The sequence below is a fragment of the Gorilla gorilla genome, chromosome 10 (genome assembly GCF_029281585.2).
Source record: "Gorilla gorilla gorilla isolate KB3781 chromosome 10, NHGRI_mGorGor1-v2.1_pri, whole genome shotgun sequence".
Taxonomy (NCBI): Eukaryota; Metazoa; Chordata; class Mammalia; order Primates; family Hominidae; genus Gorilla; species Gorilla gorilla.
In genome coordinates, this window is record NC_073234.2 from 47175643 (window position 1) to 47186145 (window position 10503).

The 10503-nt window shown below is 49.2% G+C and overlaps 1 long non-coding RNA gene across 1 annotated transcript; it reads right to left on the bottom strand.

The window, feature by feature from the left end:
- Positions 1–4483: 4483 nt before the first annotated feature.
- Positions 4484–9956, bottom strand: LOC134756560 (uncharacterized). The gene is made up of 3 exons (XR_010129328.1): positions 9864–9956; positions 8052–8074; positions 4484–4793 (listed from the first exon to the last, which is right to left on the bottom strand). It is a non-coding gene; the product is annotated as an uncharacterized lncRNA (long non-coding RNA).
- Positions 9957–10503: the final 547 nt, after the last annotated feature.

Here is a 10503-nt window from a genome sequence, read left to right on the forward strand (position 1 = left end):
CTTGTCTCTGGCCTTCTGCATCCTTCCACCTTCAAACCCTTCCCTTCAAGCCGCCTTGCCTTCTCCCCATGACTTAGAGACCTCACCACACCAGGCTCTCCGCTGAGTCCTCAGCCTTTCTCCACCTGTGTGCCCGCCCGTGGGGAAGGCCTGCAGACTGGGAACAGCTAGAAAGGGCTGAGGAGGAAAGGAAGGGAAGCTAGGTTAAGAACAGTGGGAGCAGGTGGTGGGCTTACCCTGGCTGGGCCTAGGCCCAGCGGGAGACGGGAGGAATACATATGTGGTGAGTGGATGACTGGAAGAGACCCATTCTTCCCTACATCCTTTAGGAGCAGAGCAGGGAGGACCACCACATTCGGGGTCAGGGGAGTGGTTCCTTTTTGGGAGGTCTGCAGGAGCACCAGAGAGATGTGATTCCTTCAGGGCTTCAGGATCTTTTGAGGTTAGGATGCAGATGGGTATTTTCTGAAGAACTAGAGTGGGGCAAGTCCCCCACGCCCCGCAGGAGACCCCCCCCCCCCCCCCCCGCGAGCTCCTGAAGCCAGGTACCTGAGGAAGACAGAGGAAGCAAGGCGGGCATTTTGTTTCTTGTGCGGGACCTGACTCCATTGTTTCCTCTTCAGTTCACTCCCTTTCTTATCCCTGCTCAGGCGCCCCAACATATGGAGCTGCAGTTTAGCAGATGCCATGTGGCGTACAGATTTTCGGGGAAGAGTTTCCCGGCTAAGAGAACAGCAAGGGCAAAAGCCCTCATGTGAGCATGTCTGGTGTGTTGGAAGAACAGCAATGAGGCTGATATGGCTGAAGCAGAGAAAATCAGGGAAGAGAATAAGTGATGAGATCTAAGAGGTAATGGGGAGCCACATCACGTAGAAACTAATAAGTTACAGTAAAACTCACACTCCGAGTAACATGGGAAGTCACTGCAGGGTTTCAAGCAAGGGAGTGACATGATCTGCCTTGTCTTTTTACAGAAAATTCTTGCTGCTGTATTGAGAATAGATTGAGAAAACAAGGGCAGAAGCAGGGAGACCAGTCAGGAGCTGATTGCAGTATCAGGTAAGAGGGGATGAGGGCCAGGACCAGGGAGATGGCAGCAGAGGTGATGAGGAGTGGTCAAATTTTTGATACATTTTGCAGGGAGAGCCAAGGGATTAGTGAGAGCGTATGAAAGAAAGAGGAGTAGAGGATAAGACCAAGATTTTTTGGCCCGAGTGACCAAAGCAATGGATTTGCCATTAACTGGTATGGGGAAATACCACGGGAGGAGCTGGTTTTGGGAGTAGTATTAGTTGTGGACATGTTAGCTTTGAGATGCCTATTAAGCATCCAAGTAGAGGAGGCTAGCAGGTAAATTGATACACAAGTCTATAGCTTTTTTTTTTTTTTTTTTTTTTTTTTTTTTTGAGGCAGAGTCTAGCTCTGTTGCCAGGCTGGAGTGCAGTGGCATGATCTCAGCTCACTGCAACCTCCGCCTCCCAGGTTCAAGCAATTCTGCCTCAGCCTCCGGACTAGCTGGGATTACAGGCACGCGCTGCCACGTCCAGCTAATTTTTGTGTTTTTAGTAGAGACGGGGTTTCACCATGTTGGCCAGGATAGTCTCATTTTCCTGACCTCGTGATCTGCCCACCTTGGCCTCCCAAAGTGCTGGGATTACAAGTGTGAGCCACTGCGCCCGACCACAAGTCTATAGTTTAATGATGAAGTCCAGACTGGAGATAGAAATGTGGGAATAATCAGTGACACTGGATGAGATCCCCTAAAGAGTGAAAGCTGATAGAAAGTGAAGGTGGCCAGGCGTGGTGGCTCACGCCTGTAATCCCAGCACTTTGGGAGGCTGAGGTGGGCTGATCACCTGAGGTCAGGGGTTCAAGACCATCCTGGCCAACATGCGAAACTCCATCTCTACTAAAAAATACAAAAATTAGCCAGATGTGGTGGCGGACGCCTGTGATCCCAGCTACTTGGGATGCTGAGGCAGGGAGAAATGTTTGAACCTGGGAGGCGGAGGTTGCAGCAGTGAGCCAAGATCACGACTCTGCACTCCAGCATGGGTGACAGAATGACACTTCATCTCAAAAAAAAAAAAAAAAAGAAAGTGAAGGGCATCCAATGACAGAGTCTAGGCGCTGCAATATTTAGAAGTTGTAGAGGTGCATTTATCTGTCATGGGATTAAGAAACAAAAGGGGCCAGGTGCAGTGGCTCACACCTGTAATCCCAGCACTTTGGGAGGCTGAAGTGGAAGGATCACTTGAGCCCAGGACTTTGAGACCAGCCTGTGCAACATAGTGAGACCTCTGTCTCTACAAAAAATAAAAAGTTAGCTGAGTGTGGTGGCATGCACCTGTAGTCCCAGCTACTCAGGAGGCTGAGGTGGGAGGATTGCTTGTGCCTGGGAGACTGAGGCTGCAGTGAACCATGATTGTGTCACTGCACACCAGCCTGAGTGACAGAGTGAGACTGTCTCACAAAAAAAAACAAAACCCAAAAAAAGTTGTGGAGGTACAAAATAAAAAAAATGCTGAGACATCTCAGGGAGGAGGATTTAGGGAAGAGGTTTGGGGCTCTTGGCTTGATCATTCTTTTTCATTCCCAGCTGCCCTGGTGGCCAGGCCCTCATTGGCCCATATCTAGATGGTCCCAGTCCACTCTCTGGGCCACTGCTTCATTCCCCTCCAAACACCACACAACAGCCACACTGACCACCTCATGCCACGCTTGCTCAAGAACCTACAGGGACTCCTGAAGCTCAGCATTATGGTCCCAGAGCCAGGGAAAGAGAGCTGCGGCTAGATGGGACCTGAAACTCTTAGTTCACCTTTACTGCTTTGCCACTAGGGAAACTGAGAAACAGTGAGCTTCTCTTTTTGTCTTTTTTTTTTTTTTTTTTTGAGACGGAGTTTTGCTCTTGTTGCCCAGGCTGAAGTGCAATGGCGCGATTTCGCCAGACCACAACCTCTGCCTCCCGGGTTCAAGCAACTCTCCTGCCCCAGCCTCCCGAGTAGCTGGGATTACAGGCATGCACCACCACACCCGGCTAATTTTGTATTTTTAGTAGAGACGGGGTTTCTCCATGTTGGTCAGGCTGGTCTCGAACTGCCGACCTCGGGTTATCTGCCCGCCTTGGCCTCCCAAAGTGCTGGGATTACAGGCATGAGCCATTGTGCCCAGCCCAACAGTGAGCTTCTCTAATGTCGCCCTGCCATTAGGTGGCCAGGGCCCTAAACATAGCTGAGTGCTGTTTATATCAGCCCACCCTGCCTTTTGAATCAGTTCTCAACAAGCCACAGATGTACTATTACCTGATTTTACTGAGTACCTGATTTTACTCACAGCATGCAGAATAGCAGTGGAGGACTCTAAGGTGCCCAGTGGAAACAGAAGATGCAATTTTTGCCCTCAAGAAACTTGAACTAAGGATTCTTGAATGATTTTCTCATCATTTTCCTCTATCTCTGCTTTCCTTTCTTATGACTTCTCAACATGGACTCTCCTCTTTCCCATTCTCTGCCCTAGGTTTTTCCTTACCCTGACTCATTCTCCAGAACCCCTCCCCAGATCACTTTTTTTTTTTAAGCCTGACCCACTGCTGACAGACAGATCACCTTTTATTGCCCTAACCTACCAAGTAGCTCAGGCCCCAAACCTGAGAGTCAGTATCCTCTTTTCCTCTCTTCCCCATCCCTCATTCATATGCAAGTTCTATTGACCTTATCATCCAAATATATCCCAACTCTGACACATAATCTCACAATCTCCACTGGTACAGTCCTAGCCATGCACTGTTTATCTTGCCTCTGCTGCTGACCATGACAGCCCCCTAACTTGTCTCCCCTGCGTGTCCCCCTACAGTCCATTCTCCACACAGCAGTCATGTTCCTCTGAAGCCCTCAGCACTGTCTCTTGGGCCTGTGTGTTTCTTGCTATTCCTGTGTCCTTCAAACCAATCTGTCTGCCTTTTGGTCATTTCCCCCCAGATGTGACCTGTCTTCTCCCCTCTCAGACCCTGGGGTGGAGGGTGCTCCCCTCTCATGGGAGGCAATCTGACTGGGAGTTGTGGTGGGGGCCATTGTGCTAGCCTAGAGGAAGTCAGTGAGCTGAGCATGGTTGAGTATGCTTCTGAAATGGCAGGAAGTATTTTCGGGGACTTAGACTCCCTTTTTCTCATTTCCATCTTCCCTGGTTCCTTCTGTTCAGCATTCTTCCTTGCTCTCACTGTTCCTTCCCTTCTGGCTCTCACTGATTCTCTGTCTTTGGATTGGGGAGAGGAAAGCATCCCTCATCAGCTTTGGGGTCTTGAGAGATTCTTCAGTCAAATGTACCCCTGTTCCCAACTCAAGCTCCCCCCCCAACTCTGGGAGGTGGGCTGAAACAGGCCAGGTAGGGAACATTCATCTCGTCCTCTGCAGTCTGCACACCTAATCTGAGTCATTCACCATTTTATCCCCAATGCCTAGCACAACTCTGTGCACCCAGTAGATGCTTATTAAGTATTTATTGAATGGGTAAATGAATGAATGAATGTCTTAGGTGTTCAGTTTCCCTGTTGGACCCTGGTCTGGCATTTCTTGTTCTTTAGAGTATTGCTTTCAAACTTTAATGTACATAAAAATCACCTGGGGATCTTGCTAAACTGGAGAGTTGGATTGAATAGGTCTGAGTTGAGGCCCAAGAATGCATTGGTAGCACGCTTCCAGGGATGCCGATGCTGCTGGCTCTTAAGTCACATTTTGAGGAGCAAGACTCCAAGAGGAGGGGTCTCTCAGGCAGAAGGTATCCTCAGCCTAAATCTGAAAAAGAGAATGATGAAGATTGAGGGAGACTGAGAAATAGGGAGAGAGGAACCAAAGAAAGAGGAGGTCCAAGGTCACTAGTTTAAAGGCCTTTAAAGCCCCTGAGAGGTACCCAGGTCAGTGGTCTCAGGAAGCCTAGAAGCACCTGCAGCATCTCTCACAACAGCATCTCTCTCAAAGACCTCACCCCTGACTTGGGGAGGTGGGGCTCTGGAGATAACTGACATCTCCATGTCCCTGAATGGCCTCCTTACTCCCGATGAACCCCATGGGTCACAGAAAAGAAAACTTGGCAGAGAACAGGTTTGGAGTTTTCATTCAATTCCATGAACATTATCCAGACTACCTGTCAGCACACAGGTGAACAGGAGGCCTGTCTAGTGGAGGCAGATGTCTTGCATGAATAAAAGAAGTTGGGATTTAAATCTGGCTTTAGAGGAGGATGGAGAGAGCTTTGATAAGCATATGGGGGCCTTGGAAAGTGGTGGAGAGGTCATTCCAGGCAAAATGGGCTGGAAGCAGGATAGTTCAGGGCATATTCCTTGAACGATAAAGGGACCAGTAGCTGGGGTGAGGAGGAAGGATGTAGGAGGAAAAGCTGTAGGAGCTCAGTGTGGTTGCAAGGAGGGCTTTGCATGCCTATTTGAGGAATCAGTACTTTGGTGTGAATGCAGTTTTTTCTGAATGCATTAGGGCACCATGGACTGGAGTTCCATGAGGAGAGACGTGTATCTGGGAGAGGTGCTTCTGGGGAAGGCTTTGCTATCTACTGATTTACCTGCTTATTGGGTGGGACCCTTCTTGTCGGTCTGTCTGTACTCCCTGGAGGCTTGGTCAGGCTTTGAAATTGAAAGAGTGGTCCCTGGGTTGTGGGGGAGCTGGAGTGAGGTTTTCCTGTTTGTTTGGTTTTTGTTTTCCCTCTGGGAAAGAGCTAGAGTAATTTTGTTCAGTGGAAAATTTTATGAGCTTCTGTCCTAACTCCAGGGTTTTCTTTTGTTTTGTTTTAGCCTAGAAGCCCCTGATAACAAACTATGCCTCAGGCAAGGGAGAGGAAGGGGAAAATAAGGAGGCCATTTTTCATGGTGGGTGAGCTAGTAACATCATTACTGGTCCATGCTGGTGAACACTGGGACCCAGCTGCCTAGGAATGTCCGTCAGTTTGATTTCCACCAACCACTCAATCCCCCACCCTCCAGGCAATTCCAGTGTCTCCTGACCTTGGAGCGGGGGCCCTAGGACATATTGCCAATGCCAGATGCTTGGAGTCTTTTCCTGCTTAGATATCTCCAGCGCTTGCCAGACTGGGTGTCAGCCTTCCTAAGAACTAACTTAAGTTTAATACCTATGCATTTCACACACAGGCGTGTGAGGGTGGAGACTATTTTTTGGCTGGCTGCTGGGAAGGGGCAGCATTTTGTGATTATTTGTGGGAGGAGTCTGGCTTGCAAGTCTGGGGTTTTCCCTGACAAGGATCCATCTCTTTCCTCCCTGTGTGTCTCCTGTCCCCTGTGCCTGAGGTCACTCTCTTGTACTCATTCCTCCAGCAGGCCAGAAATTGTGTCAGCAGAGAGGGCAGATTTTGTTTCTGTGGGAGAGTGTGGGAGATTATTTTCATTTGATTTATTACAGTGCCTGATGATCCTCATGCTGATGTGCTAACGAGCAGGAGAAGCCAGGAGCAGCCCTCACAGCATCACACGGAAGGCTAGACCAAGACTGGCTGGCAGGAACTTAGTCCCAAATAGCAATTTAGGAGTGGGAAGGGGGCTGAAAGGGCTTGGGGACAGGGCTATCACTGACACCTCAGACTCAGTTTCTCAGTTCTGGGAGGGGGACTAGCATTGGGACAACTTCGTGTGGGCCGTTCTTCTTCCTGTGTCCTATGGCCTCTGACATTTATTTATCTATTTATTTATGTGACAGAGTCTCGCTCTGTTGCACAGGCTGGAGTACAATGGCGTGATCTAGGCTCACTGCAACCTCTGCCTCCCAGGTTCAAGCAATTCTCCTGCCTCAGCCTCCCGAGTAGCTGGGATCACAGGCTCCCGCCACCACGTCCAGATAATTTTTGTATTTTTAGTACAGACAGGGTTTCACCATGTTGGCCAGGCTGGTCTCGAACTCCTGACCTCGTGATCCACCCACCTCAGCCTCCCAAAGGGCTGGGATTACAGGCGTGAGCCACTGCGCTCCACCAGGCTCCAACTTTTATATTCCTCACTGCTCTGAAGCTCTTTTAGCTCAGAGTCCTTTCAAATGTTCTGTGGCAAATGTGACCAGGACATTTCAGGCAAAATCTTCTCACACTTGTAGAGTGAATAGAAAATACCAGGTCCTCAATGTTGATCATGTCTTTGATGCATGACTAATAGTAGGTGCTCAGTTTATTTCTGGTGTAGGCGAGGAGGCTTTTAAGCTACTACCTGGTTTCATCGAGGAAGCTGAGGGCTAAGTTTTGGGTTCCTCTGCAGTAACTGTCCATTCTTGAGTTTCTTTTCCCAGGACATTTTAAAATCCTCACTTCTTTATCTGTTCTTGTTCTTTCATGGGTGTTTCGATGGTTCTGTTACATCTGTCTTTTTAATTTTATTTATTTATTTATTTACAAACAGTGTCTTACTCTGTTGCCCAGGCTACAGTGTAGTGGCATGATCATAGCTCACTGCAGCCTCAAACTCCTGGGCTCAAGGGGTCTTCCCACTTTAGTTTCCCTAGTAGCTATGATTATAGTCCCGCATCAGCATGCCTGGCTAATTTTTAAACTTTTTGTAAAGATGGTGTCTCACTATATTCCCTAGGCTAGTCTGGAACTCCTGGGCTGAAGCTATCCTCTTGCCTTGGCCTCCCTAAATGTTGGAATTACAGGCATGGGCCACTACACCTGGCGATCTGTGTCTTATACGGTAGGCCATCTCAGATCTTTTTAGAAGGAATGTGGGTAAAAGTGCTCTGAAGACATTGTTGTATTTCACTTCAGCTGCTGTATGATTTTTTCAGGGGTTGCTACCTGACAACTGGCCCCAAAACGAAGGGTCTGCTGATCATGTGCAGTCACACCAGGTCCTGCTGGTGGTTGGAGGGGTTGCCATGAGAGTGAACAGAAAGCTAACTTGAAGTTTATTGAGGCAGCATGATTGGAAAGGGAATTAAGGGAGGACATGAGAAGATGAGAGAATAGAAAGAGCTTGGCAAGGGAAGACAGGAGGAGAGATCAGAGGAACAAAGAGGGAGGGGTGTAGGATGGAAGGTACTTACCATCGTAGGCCTCAGCTTGTCATCTGTAAAACGGGAATAATAGGGTTGTTGTCAGGAGCAAGACAGTTAATACATGTGACATTCTTAGCAGAATGATATAATTGTTTGATGATAATAAACAGGGTAATACTGCCTCCGTCACAAGGGTTGTTATGAGACCGGGGCATGTAAAACACTTTGCAGGCTGCAAAATGCTCATGTTTTCACTGCTACTATTATTATTCCACTCTTGCACTTCTTTCAGCCACTGTCCTGTCTTCATGCGGATGAAGGGGGAGCTGCCAGAAGGAGGTGTGGACCCCTGGGTTCTGTTCTGCTTTGGGGACTTTTTCCTTCCTCCCCTCCTCACCCCCTGGTGACAGAGTCCAAGCCCCTCCCCCTCCCCCGCTGGCTTGTATGCCCTCAGGCTCAGTGGAGAGAAAGTAGAGGCTGGCAGGAGGGGCGCAGGAGGGAGGCCAGGGGGAAGCCAAGCTGAAAATGAAAGCTGGGGAGGGGGCAGCGGAGCGCGCCTGGAATCATGTTTGCATAACGAGCTGTGCTGGCTCTGGCTTGCTGTTTTTCCAGACAGGGCTCTCCCTCCTTTGTCTCTCAGCTGGTGCGCCAGTCTCTTTCCTTCTTTTTTTTCTCCTGGCCACTGCCCCTCATTTACTTTGCCCCTCAGTACTCCCTGCAGCCACCTGGACTCCAGTCTTCCCCTTCCGTTCCCTGACTTCTGCTCTGAGGCTCTGCTCATTTATACCTTTGTTTCCCCCATCCCCGTCTCCCTCGTGTGCCCCCCTTCTCTGCCATCCATTTCTGCCCCAGTGGGTTCCCCTCTGTCTCTCTCCCCAGTTCTCCCTTCTCCATCTCTGTGCCATCCCCTTTACTCTCTTTCTGGCTGGAAGTCCCCCATCTTTTCTCTTCCTGCCTGCTTCTGTCTTCCTCTTGCATTCCTGGGTCTCTTTCTTCTTACTAACCCCTTCTGCCTCCCGGGTCAGGCTTCACCTCCTGCCTTCCTCCCCTTCTCTTGCCTTCCCTCTCTGGCAATAGCACTTTCCTGTCAGTTATACTGCTTGGATTCAGGGCATTTAGCACCTAGATTCAGGGCCCACTGTGAAGCCCTCCTTTGTTCACTTGATGAAATAATTGCAGTAACAAGACTAAAATTTAATGAACACTTACTAAACGCCTTATCTGTGTATGATCTCATGTACTTCTCTCAATAATGCTATGAGATGAATATTATTATCCCCATTTTACAGATGAGGAAAGTTGAGAGATTAAATAACTTGCCGAATAACTCACAGTTTATCAGAATTGGGGCTTGAATGCAGGCCTGCTTGCCTAAGGAGCCTGTGCTCTTAACCACAGGGGTCGATTCCAGCCCTGGAAGAAGCTGGTCTCACTTTCTCTCCCAGTGAGACTAACATAGCCCTCCTCCTTTCTTTAAACATCATCTTGGTGCCCCCAGCTTCCTCCAAAGGTCATTTGGTCCCTTCTCTTTTCTCTGCACAAGTCCAGATTCAACCTAGTCTCAAGACCTTATTTTATATGACAGTGCTACTAATGATACATTGCCTGGCACTAATCTAAGCACTTTATGCATATTATTTTATTTAATCATCTTAGTAACTGTGGGAAGTAGCTACTATTCTCACCCCCATTTTACAGATGAAGAAACTGAGGCATAGGGAAGTCAAATAACGTGTCAGTGGTCACGTAGTTAATAAGTGGCAGAGCCAGGATTGAGCCCAGGCACTTTGGCTTCAGGGAACCTGGCCTAACAGCCACACTGCTTCACAGTTCCTGGGAAAACAGGTTTTGGTCCCTCACCTCTTGTTACTAGTCCAGGTGCTTTGAGAAGTTCTTGTGGTCCATCCTCAAGCCCATTTCTGTGGGCACTGCCTGCTGCGGTGTAAAGTCTGCCACCAGCACTGACAGCCCTCAAGATCTGGTAGGCCACTTGCCCTAATCGGTGCCTGAGGGGATTTATTGGTGGCTGCCCCCAGGGAGTGGGGACAAGTGTTTTCCTCTCCAGCTCTGCTGTGCAGCCTCCTAGCCCGACAGCTCCCTCGTTCCGGCCCATTGCAGCAGCTGATTTACCTCTACGGCTGGGGGATTTAGCTGCTGGCCTGGCTCCTACTATAAATCCCTGGGCAAATAACCAAGCTCTGCATCAAAGCTGCCAACAGGGGAGTGAGCAGGAGCAGATGGTCACTTTGGCCATGGGGTGGGGAGGGCAGAGGCAGTGGCTCCAGGGCTTTCTTGTCCACCCCTGTCCACAGAGCCAGGCTGCACCTTGTTCATGCCCATGGGGTTGCCACTCAACTTTCAGAGGATTTGACGGCCCCATCCTGGCATCTCCCGATGCTGAGTGCTGGCAGGTTCTGGTTAATGTTTAGTCTTATACCTGCTACTCCATTTGAAGTCTCTTTGCCTGACATCACTAGAGAAGGAGAGAACTGACTACCAT